Consider the following 12239-nt stretch of genomic DNA (forward strand, 5'->3'; position numbering starts at 1 on the left):
ATTGCAGTTGCAGTCCGGATTTTAACTAACTGCAGTCAGTTAAGTTGCAGTTCGAAAATCGTGCAGTTAAGTTAACTGCAATGCAGTGCACTGCGCAGTCACTTTTTTGCAACCCTGTATATAGCTTAGTTAATTAGCTTTTAACTTTAATATTAACCCCCCGTATATTGCCGCACCTCACTTATATAATTAATATATCGCTAATATATCGTTATTTATTTAATTATATTGCTTTATATTATTATAATTTTAAAAGCTCTTTTATAAGTGGCCTGCGGTATCGTTTCCTTCCGTTTATATCGTCGTCCCCGTCCCCGTCCCCGTCGTCTTTTAACGCATAAAAATGGCGCGTTCGCAAAATTCGCGTATTAACCGTAATGCTATTATAGCTATATTTAACCTAGCCGGTACCGATATTAATACGGCTATAATCAAATAATAGCTTGCCGGAAGGTAATAGCTTAACGACCTTTTCGTCGTTATAAAGCAATAGCTAAAGGAATTCTAAAAGCAAATCGAAAAGGCCGAATAACTGGCTATATTAAAAAAAAAGCTTTATTAGCTTTAGCAATAGGACGATGAAAACGCGGCCTTTTCGTTATTTTATCGCCGCCGTCGCGACGATAACTTTAAATTAAAACGCAATTATAACGTTAACCTAAAAAAATTAATTAAAATATTTATATTAAAATTTTCTTTTAAATAACGAAATAAATAATTTACCGATTTCCGCCGTGCTTTTAATAATACCCCGAAAAAATATAAATAGCTACGCCGCCGTATTAATTTAGCTATTTTAAAAATAAATTTTTAATAGACTTTTATAAAATCGTAAAATTTAGCGCTTCGAAAACGACGATTTAGCGCTAGCCGAGCGTACCGCTAGCGATTAGGCTACGTTTTTTAAATAAATTATTAATTTAATTTGCGATACCGGATATTATAAAGCTGCGATTATAAAGCTGCTCGAAATTATATAATAAAATTTAAAATAGCATTTTAAAAAATTTAATAATTATTTTTAATTTTTAAAAAATTAAAATAATAATCGGCGCACCGGTATAATTAATACGCGGTATTTTTATATAAAATTAAAGGAACGGCTAAAAAATAAGTTAAAAACGCAGCTTACGACGTTATTTATTATACGTAAAAATATAATTAGGATGGCTATTAAATTATAAGAATTGCTTAATTTAACGCTTATTATAAAATCCCGACGCGATCGCCACCGGATCGATTATACCGCGTTATAAAAACGTACGGATTATATTATTATAAAATTAGCATAATTAATTTTATCGCTAGCCCCGACGTCTTTTATATTTATTATTATAATATTAGATTTAGCTCGGGTTTAGCTATTTTTAGCTATAACGATTATTATTAAAAATCCTAAGCTATTAGCCTTTTTATCCGACGGCACGCGCCGTAATAAAAAAAGGAAGATTATGCCTTACCGTAAATATAATAGTATTATATACTAAAGATTAAAATGCCTTAATAGTAACGAAAGCAATTCGTCGTCGTATCGCCTAAATAACGTTAAATCGTCGTAATAGCATTATAAAAGTTTTCGTTTTATTAGGTTTTTCCCTTTATACGGCTAATGCCGATAAATATATACTAATAATTAGCCTATTTACCGTGGTCTTATATCGTCGTTATACGTGGTTTTATATAATTATATAGTTTTATTCCCCGTCGTCTAATTATAAATTATCGTATCGGCAGTGGTCCGCCGATATATTTATAATAATTTGTCGTTTATTCCTTAGTTCCGTCGTTAATTTATTCCCAATTTATTCGTTAATCCCGTTATCCGTCAATCTATTAAATCCGTTAGTTAAAGGTGGTTCCTAATACGGGATATCACTTATAATAGTTAATATTTCTAGTCACTTATCTAATCCTAATATAGCGTATCCTAACTAAATCGCAATAAAATCGCCGTCGGGGAGTTAATTATACATAATCGATTATATAATTAATCGTTATAATATAAAATCTAGCGTAGCAGCTAAATGCCTTTAATAACTTATTAAAATCGGGTAAATCTAATGCGCGGCTAATACCGTAATTATTATCGCACTAGCAAAAGCCGTAATCCGGGTTAAGGCCTTAATTCCAAGGAAATACCGGCTTCGGGGTCGAAGCACCGCTTAAAAAAAGGGGATAATTATAACGATAATACCCTCCCGGACCACGTTGCCGGCTGTTACTACTATATAACCGGTCCGTACGTACGTAGCTTAGTTAGTTAGCTTTTAATTTTAATATTAACCCCCCGTATACTGCCGCACCTTATTTATATAATTAATATATCGCTAATATATCGTTATTTATTTAATTGTGTTGCTTTGTATTATTATATTAACGAACCGTATAATAGCTCGGGGTTATACCAAAATATTTTTAAATAATTTATTAAAATTACCGCTAAAAAAACGAATTTAATTAAAACTTTATTAAAATAGCGTTAATAAATATTTTTATTTTATTACCTAAATAATTTAAAGCTATATATATTTATAATAACGTAAAAAAGGGATTTAACTTTATATTTTAAAAAATAATTTATTAATTATAATATAATAAATTAATTTAAATTACGGTTAACCTTAATAAAGCTATTATCTTTAGGTTTTAAATAAGCTATTAAAAAGCTTACGTTTTTAACGCTAAGCCTAAAATAAATATTAAAAAAAATATAATTATAACCGCTATTATTTCCCGTTTAATTTAAATACGTATATTAAACCTAATAGCTTTATTAGCTTAGATAATAACGCCGACGCGTCGGATAATAACGCAAATAATATAAACGAAATAAATTTAATAGCTAATATTCCGGCCGCGGATTTTTATAATTAAAACGGTTAATTTGCTAACGATTTAATAATTATAATTTATATTATTAATTAATTAAAATTAAATAATTTACTTAATAACGAAAAATTTTCCCGGCTAAGCAGCTTATTAATTAATATAGCCTTATATATCGATTTTTCGGTATTAAATAGGCTTTTTAACCCTAAGCGCTTATATTATATTAACCCTTTTACCGGTAAAAAGGCTTATAATATAAAAAAAAAAAATTTATATTAAAACGTTTTAAATTATTTTATATTTAAATTAGCTAGCGGCTTTATTTTTTTAATTAAATATTAAAAAATTATAAATATTAAAATTAATAAATTATAAAATAATAAAATCGCTAAAAATATAATTATTAATTAAATTAAAATAATAATTATTAATAAAAAAAACGTACGAAATACGATCGATATTTTAATTTAGGATAAAATTAACGAATATTTATATAATAATAATTATTCGAAAGAATTAACTATAATCGCTAATAATTATATTTAGGAAATAATTAATAAAGCCGTTAAAATAATTATAGCTAAACGCATTTTAATATTTTGTAACGGTTTACTAATGGGACGTTAGGTAATAGTTAATACACTATATATTGCTATATAAACTGATTTTTGCAGAGGTAAAAATCTAATGCGATTATGCTGCGCTAATTATATCTAATTATGGTGTTAGCGCTATAATAGCGGTGCGGCACCGTTGCGTAATATTTATATAGGAGGTTATTATAATTATCCCTTTTTTTAATAGTGGCCGACCCGGTTATTAATTTATTTATACCGTAATTACGGGATTAGCGATATTATAGCGATAAGGATTTATTTAATTATTTAATATTATTTTTAGTATTAAAATAATAATTAAGCTTTTAGCGCCTTTTTTTATTTTTAACTTTTTTTTCGGCTATTATTATATTTTTTTTTAGCTAAAAAAAGACCGCCGCTTTTATATTTTCGTATTATTTTTGCGTTTGCGCCTATTTTTTTTTACGCCTATATTTCGCCGCTTTTTTTTTTCCTTAATTTAACGCTTTTTTTTCCGACGCTATAATACCGAGAAATAACCGTTTTTACCGCGCTAAGCGTAAAGCTCGCGCTTAAATAAAATTTTTCCGCGCCCCGCGCTTTTATCCTTTAGGCTATATAAAATGCTAACGTATAATAATTAAAAATTTTTCGTCGGCCTTTTTAACGGCCGTTAATTTTTTGTATTTTTTTAAATTCGTTATAATTTAGCGCTATAAATAATACGCTAAGCGCAACTGCTTTTATAAATAAATAAATTTATTTTTTCGTATATACCGCGCTATTAATTATATTATTTATTGCTAACGATTATTTTTTAAGCCGCTATTAATATAACCGGTAATATAAGCGATATAATTAGCGTTTTATAATAAATTAAAAATTATTAATAATTCGATTAGGATTAAGACGGCGACGCTATCGTCGACGATAAAGGCCGTCGCATTTATATTTTCCTTAAAAATATTCGCTTACGCGTCGCTATTATTTTTTTACGCTTTGCCGTAGCTTTTAAAGCTAATAAAAAGGCTTACCGTGCTAAGCATAATTTTATTACCGCTAAAAAAAAACTAAAAATACCCGTAACGCCTACCGTTCGTTTATAAACGGCCGTTTAGCTAATATTTATATTAATAGCCTTCGTTACCCGGGCTTTATTACTATAAATTCCCTATTTATTTTATATTACGCTAACGCGTTACTAACGCTTTATTTATAGGCTTCCGAGCTTTTGCGAATTTAAAAAACCGCTTCGCTTATATACCTAATTTTTGGCGATATCGGTTATAATAATTAGCTAATAGCTAAAACGGCTTTCCGTAAAAATTGCTTATATACCGCGGGTTTTTTTTCCGATAAATAAAAAAAAGTTTATAAAAAATTTTAGCTTATTAATATTTTAATTAATTAGCCGCTTTTTCGCCTGCGTTTTACGGTATTATTATTTTGTTTTATATAATTAAATTTATAATTTATATTTTTATTATAATAAGCTAATAAAAAGCCGTTATTACGCTAGTGGTGCGCGTAGGTTTTGCTATTATTTTATTTTTTATTTGCTAGGCCTTTTAGCTATAAAAATATCCGTTTTTTGCCGTATTATAAATTTTCGTAAATATTTTTTCGTAATATTATTTTTATTATAATTTTCGGGGTCGCCCCCGTTTTCGCTTTTATAATATTAGTATTTCGTTTTTTTTATTTTTAGATTACGGCTTTTTATCGCTTTTTTTTTAGGATTTTCGGCGGGCTGTTTTCCCGAATTATTCGATTTTCTTTTAGGCGTTTTTTATATTATTTATTAATATTTATTAGTTATATTTTAAAAATTATTTCGTTTATTTTACGAAATATTAGGTTTCGCTTTGCCTTATTTTTTAATTTAGTATTTTTTTTATTTTTTATTTATTTTTTAGGTTTTTTAGGTTTAATATTTAAAGGGAATAGGCTAAATCTTCCTTTTTCCTTAGTTTTTAGGGCTTTAATAAAATAATAGGGAATATATCGTAAAGCAACCGGTATTTATTAGGTAATGCTAACCGATACGCCGACGATTTAATTAGTTTTAATACCCGAAAAAGGCCTATAAATTTAGGTATTAATTTATTGCTTTTTTTCGTTTTAATATTTTTAATAAATAATACTATTATATTATTTATCCAGAATTAGATAAGGGTATAGCGCTTATTATAATATTTTTTTTATGCTTTAATAGCTTTTCGCTATTAAACCCTTATTTTTTTTTTAGCTTTATATAGCTTATGCATTTTATCCGCTATAGCCGGCACCTCTTTTTCGGGGATATCGACCCCGACGTTTATCCGCAATTATAGGTGGTACCTATATAATATAAAAAAAGGTGTCGTTTCCGTCGTTAAATTTTTAATATTATTTATAATATATTTTGCTTTTGCTAATAATTAAGGCTAATACGTCTAATTATTATTAGCGAAATATTAGAAGTATGTTTCGAATATTTAGTTTGCTTTTTTTATTTATTTATTTACTTAGGGATAATATATTATTAATAATTTCTTTTTAATTTTAGAATAAAAATATAATATTAATTAAAAATTATTTATAAATAGGCTTTTTTTATCGGATATAATACCTTTAGGTGCCCTAAAACGTAGCTTAATTTTTTTATAAATAAATTCCGTAAATTAGATTACGGTAATTAAAATATTAGTTAATAGAAACCTATTTATTTTCGTATACCTATCGATTATAACGAAAATCGCATTATCTTGCTTTTTATTTATTTTTATTTTTAGGAATCCTATAATAAAATTTATATTAATTTTTTATTAAAATCCCTATAATAAAAGTAGCGATTTTAACTTTTTATAAAATCGATATTTTTGCGCTTTCGATTTTTAATATTAATTATAGATTTATATTTATTTTTTTATATTATTATATATATTTTTTTAAAAATACCGTTAACGCATTAGCTTTTAGGTACGGCTAATACCGAAATAGCCGGCTAACGGGTCGTCGTAATATAAGGTAAAAATCGAATTTTTTAAGCTTTTATCGTTTAAAATATAAGCTGTATTTTTAAAAAGGACGAAACTTTTAGGATTTAATATTTATGCTTTATTTTTAATTTTTTAAATCGGGCTTTTTAAAGCGGCGCAAAGCCGGCGTATTTTTAGGTTTTTCCTTTGCGCTTTACGGATTAATTTTAGGAATTCGGTAAAATTCTCGTTTTCGTAAACCTTTATTTTTTTTAGGGCTTTTTAAGCCGTTTTATAATTTACGACCGTTTATATATTTATAAATTATTATACCGCGGCTACGGGAATATTATCGTATATAACGGGATTAAAAGCAACGCTTTATACCGCGGCTATTTTGGCTTATAAGTCGTATAAATATTTTATTTTCGCTAGCTTTTCGCTAGCGTAATTAGGTTTTTTCGACGGCGTATTTATAGGGTTATTTTTTTTATTACGGTGCTTAATTATAAAATTAAAAAAAGATAAAAATATATATTATTTAGCTTATTTATTATTAAGCTGTTTTAAGCTTATAAAGCTTTATAAATTCGCGTAATTTATTATTATTTTTATTTAATAATTCGCTTTTTATAAATAATAACGCTAATATTTAAATAATTTTACGATTACTATTATTTTTTTATTTAAAATATTATAATTTAATTCGGCTTTAGCTTTTAATTTCTTTAATTAAAAAATAATAAAATGCTATATATTAGCATCGTTTAATTATAAAATAATCCCCGAAAGGGCAAAATCCGACGTATCGGTTTCTAAGCGAATCGGTTGCGCTAGGTTAAAGTAACGTAATAGCGGCGCTATTTAAAAAGCAAGCTTAAGGCTTTCGAAAATAGCTTTTATTATATTATTAAGCTTAATTTATCCCGGTTTCCTTCCGTTTTCTATCCTTTTTAGCAAATCGTTTAAAAGTCTCGTAATACGCAAATACCCTTTTATAAACCGTCGGTAAAAATTATAAAATCCGAAAAATACCTAAATATCGTAATAGTTTTAAAAGCGCGGCTACGTTAAAATAATAGTAATATATACGGGATTTATAAAAATTCTTTTTATAAATATAATAAATTTAAAAAATTTTACGCGATCCTAATAAAATATATATTTAAAAAATTTGGCGTAAAATTTTGCTTACCGCAACCTTTTTAATACGGCCCGGAAATCCCTAATATAATCTTTTTTAGTTTTCGAAAAAATTAAAATATTATTAAAATACGCGATATATACGGTATTTAATAAACCGTATAGCAACCTATAAATATAATTTTAAAAAATAGCCGGAATATTAATTAGGCTAAAAAATATTATTATATATTCGTAATAGCCGTAACGCGTGCGAAACGCTATTTTTTATTTATTTTCTTTTTTAATTTTTACGCGGTAATAAGCGTTTTTAATATTAATTTTAAAAAAGAATTTCGCGCTTATTACTCGGTCGAATATTTTTATAATTAAAAATAATAAATATCGATTTTTAATAATTACCTAATTTAATTTTTTATAATCGATATAAAATCGTAAAAAGCTATTTTTTTTTAATATAAATAAAATTAGGGTATTAGCTAGGCTCATAGATTTTCGGATTTATTTTAGCTCGAGGTTTTTTATAAAATATTTTTATAACGCTTATAATTTATTTTAGGCTAAAGGGTAAATAGGCTTATATAATGGCGTTTCGCCGGGTAAAAGGTTAATTATATGGTTTGTTTTTCGATTAAAAAAAAGGTTCCTGCTTTATCGGGGTTAAATACGTTTAAATAAAATAATAGCTTTAAAAGGATTTTATCGTTTCGTTATCCGTTATTTTAGCTAAACGGGTCTTATTTTAGGAGCGCTATAATAGCAAAAATTTAGGCTGCTTTTTTAAATTTTCGAATAAATTCTTTAGGTATTAAAAAATATAATTCGTTAATAGCGATTTTATAAAATTAGCGGTTCGTTTTTAAATCGAAAATAATTTTATATTTTTTAACGTAAATTAAAATAATAAAATAAAATTGCTTTTAGGTTTTAAATTTCGGTCGATAGCAATATAATATTATATAAATTTGCGTATAGTACGTCGGTAATTAATAGCTTATATTTATATTTTATATATTTTATAAATCGGGTACGTTAAATTATTTACCGCTTTTAATACCGGTGTTTCGCTTTCGATTCGCTTTAATCCCGTTTATTTTACGAAAATACGGCTAATATAGTTTATTTTTGTATAAATATTTAGGTTAGCGAACGTTATTATATTTTAATTTTTTAAAATAATAATAAAAATATAAAAACGGGTTATTATTAAAAAAGGCTTTAACGTTCGGGGATTATTATTAGGGCTTAAGCTTTTCCCCGGCTTTATCTTTTAAATAATCCGCTGCTTTTTTGCTTGCTATTCCTTATTGCTTTAATTCGCGGCGTAAAGCATTTATTTAATAAATAAGTATTATTTTCGCAAATATAATAGGTAAATATATATTTTTTAGAATTAATAGGGTTTTTCGTTAAGCCTTCGTTTTTAAATTTTAAATTTAAGCTTTAAATATAATCGGGACGGTTTTATTTATTCGAATTATTATAAAAACCCTTATAATTACCCTTTAATAAATAACCGCTTTGCCGCTATTACTTATTTCCTTGGTAGCTAACGGGTTAATTATTATTATGCTTTTTTTTTAAAGCGATTTTAATTTACGAATTTTAATAGCTTTAAGCTTATATTATTATATTAATTCGCTGTTAAAGCTTTATTTTAGCGTAAACATTAAAGTATATTTGGAAATTTTCGGCTAGCTTCGATTAAAACGCGTAAATTTAGGTTTTTTCGCTTTATCGGGGAAATTGGCTCTCGAAATTATTAAAATAAATATCGAAATCGCAGGGAAATTAATTCGATCGTTAGGATGCTTTTTCGTATATAGCTATAATTTTATAAATTTAATTTTTTGCGTTCCGTAAAATAAAAAGCGTTTATTTAAAAAATTTTAGAAAATTATAATAAAGTTTATTACGTAACTCTTTTATTTCGACGGTATTTATATAGCGACGCCAAAAAAATCTATAATTTCCGTTTATTTTATCGAAGGTATAAAGGACCTTTTATCGGTTTTTACGGAATTTTTTTAGGGCTTTTATATAGGCTAAATCGAGGTCGTTAAGCTAATTTTTTTATTATTAAAAATTTTAAAAGGTTTTAAAAATCGGGATATTAGTGGTTTTAAGGTCTTTTTTATTATTTAAGGAAAATAGGGAAAAATTATTTTATTATTAGTAATTACCGTAGCTTTCGCTATCGCCGCGGTTAAACCCTTTTATTTTATTAAAGCCTAAGGTACGGAGGAGTTTTTTTTATTATTTTTTTAAGCGTTATAATCGCTTAAAGCGCTCGATAATTTTTAAAATTTAATCGATTTAATCCGAAATTATCGGGTTTAGTGCTAAAGGTTCTGGTCCCGAGGCCCCTTAATTAGGAGCGGGATTTTCGCCCGATTATAGCGTAACTATTACGCTTTTTTTACGCGCTATACTCGATTTTATTGCTAAAAATATCTTTTATTAAATAATATATAAAAAAAAAATTAGAATTATAACGGTTTACTAATAGGACGTTAAATAATAGTTAATATATTATATATTGCTATATAAATTAATTTTTGCAAAAGCAAGAATCTAGTGCGATTATATTGCGCTAATTATATCTAGCTGTGGCGTTAGCGCTGTAATAGCGGTGCGGCACCGCTGCGTAATGCCTGTATAGGAGGTTGTTATATATTTAAATAAATTAATATATTATAATTTATTAAAAATAACGATTTTTTTAAAAAACCGCGTTTTTTATTTTTAGCCTTAATTATATCGGTTATTAAATAATAATTTATAAATTTTAAAGCTAAATTTACTAAATATATAACCGCTAAAAATATATTAATTATCGAAATATTTAGCAATATATTATTTAATTCGGATAAATTAATTTCGGTAATTTTATTAAAGCCTAAATTTAAACCTAAATTTAAAATATTTAAATTTAAAAGCTATAAAGGCTTAATAAAGCGAAAGCTTACGGATATTTTTATTTAATAATTATTTAAACGCTTTCGCAAAATACGCTAATTTTAAAAAATATAATATACCGACGGAAACAAAAATAGCATTATACAGGGTTGGCATTGAGTGTGAGCTTGAGTTAACTCAATTGAGTTAACTCAAACTCAATTGAGTTGAGTTATTAACTAAACTCAATTGAGTTATTAAAAATGCTAACTCAAACTCAATGATTTAGTTAATAGGTAAACTTAAACTAAATTAATTGAGTTGAGTTAATAACTTAATTAACTTATTAACTTAAAAAATTATTAATTTTAATTAATAATTAATTAATTAAAATAATATAATACCGTGATTAAAAAAAGGAAAAATCAATAAATAAAACGCTTTACTTTTTTTTATTATACCGTTTTTATTGAATTTTTTAAAAAATAATTAAAATTTTATTATTCTTTATCTAATTATTTTATTAAACTTTAAAATTAATATTAAAATTAATTAAAAATCGTAAAATAAAAGTAATGTATGTATTTTAATTCTGGTTTTTTATAGAATTTAATAATATTTTAATATTAATTTATTTATTTATTTTATAATTAAAATTAATTAATTTTGAGTTATTGAGTTAATAACTTAATTTAATTGAGTTAACTTAAACTTAATTGATTTAGTTAGGACCTTAAGTAAAACTTATTGAGTTATTAAAATTAGTGAGTTTAACTTATTGATTTAGTTAGCACCCGGAATAAAACTTAACTCAATTGAGTTAACTTAAACTCAAACTCAAAACTCAAACTAATTTTACCTACCCTGGCATTATAAAATAACGGGTTAATAATAACGAAATATTAGGGATTAAATAATAAAAATTATATTAATATATTAATATATTATAATAAATTAGGAAAAAAAAAAGGTATTAAGCGTAGCCTAATATAATAACTAAACAGATAATTTAAGCGCGTAACGCTTAGCGTTATTATATAATAAATTGGCCTACGGCTAATCCGTAAATAGGAAATGCATGCTTTTACCACACTCTTTATAACCTAATGGTGCCTAATAATTAACGTCTTTATTATACGTTTATACCTTTTATTTAAAGTTAAAGGTAATTTACGACGAATATAAAGAAACAATAAAAAAGAAACCGGAGTTAATAAATAAATTATTTTATTTTATTATTTTAATTTTTATCGTATTATTTTATCCTTATTTAAATTATAATATTAACTTTTATTTAAAAACCGTTATTAAAAAGTCTTAACCAGGCTATTAGAGCTGGTGCAAGAAAATTAGATTATTATTTTCCGAAAAAAGCAACAGCCAATAAAATCGAAAATTTCGGACCTTATTTATTGGCTGTTATTTTAGATCCCCGAATTAAATTAACTCATTTTCAACGGAGTTATAAATTACACTTTTATAAAGGGGTTCTAGACCATATCACCACTCTTTATAAAGAAACTTATGAAGTGTAAGTTATTTTATTCTTTTATTTTATTCTTTATTAAATAAATATAATAATTAACTAATAAATTATTATAGGATTAAAAATAAACGGGAAGGTGGAATCGAAACCCAATCTATTAACGAAAACCAATTATAAGATAATTCGGATAAAAAAAGTTTCTTTTTAAATCGATTTACGGTCGTTTTAAATAACGAATGCGAAACTTATCTTAACGAACCGTTAGCTTTATATAACGTCAATTATTTTTAATTTTTTAATTTAAACTAATTAGTTATAAAGTTATTAATTAATTTATTTTATAAG

Source organism: Pestalotiopsis fici, assembly GCF_000516985.1.
Source record: "Pestalotiopsis fici W106-1 unplaced genomic scaffold PFICI_Scf_2, whole genome shotgun sequence".
In the NCBI taxonomy this organism is placed as follows: domain Eukaryota; kingdom Fungi; phylum Ascomycota; class Sordariomycetes; order Amphisphaeriales; family Sporocadaceae; genus Pestalotiopsis; species Pestalotiopsis fici.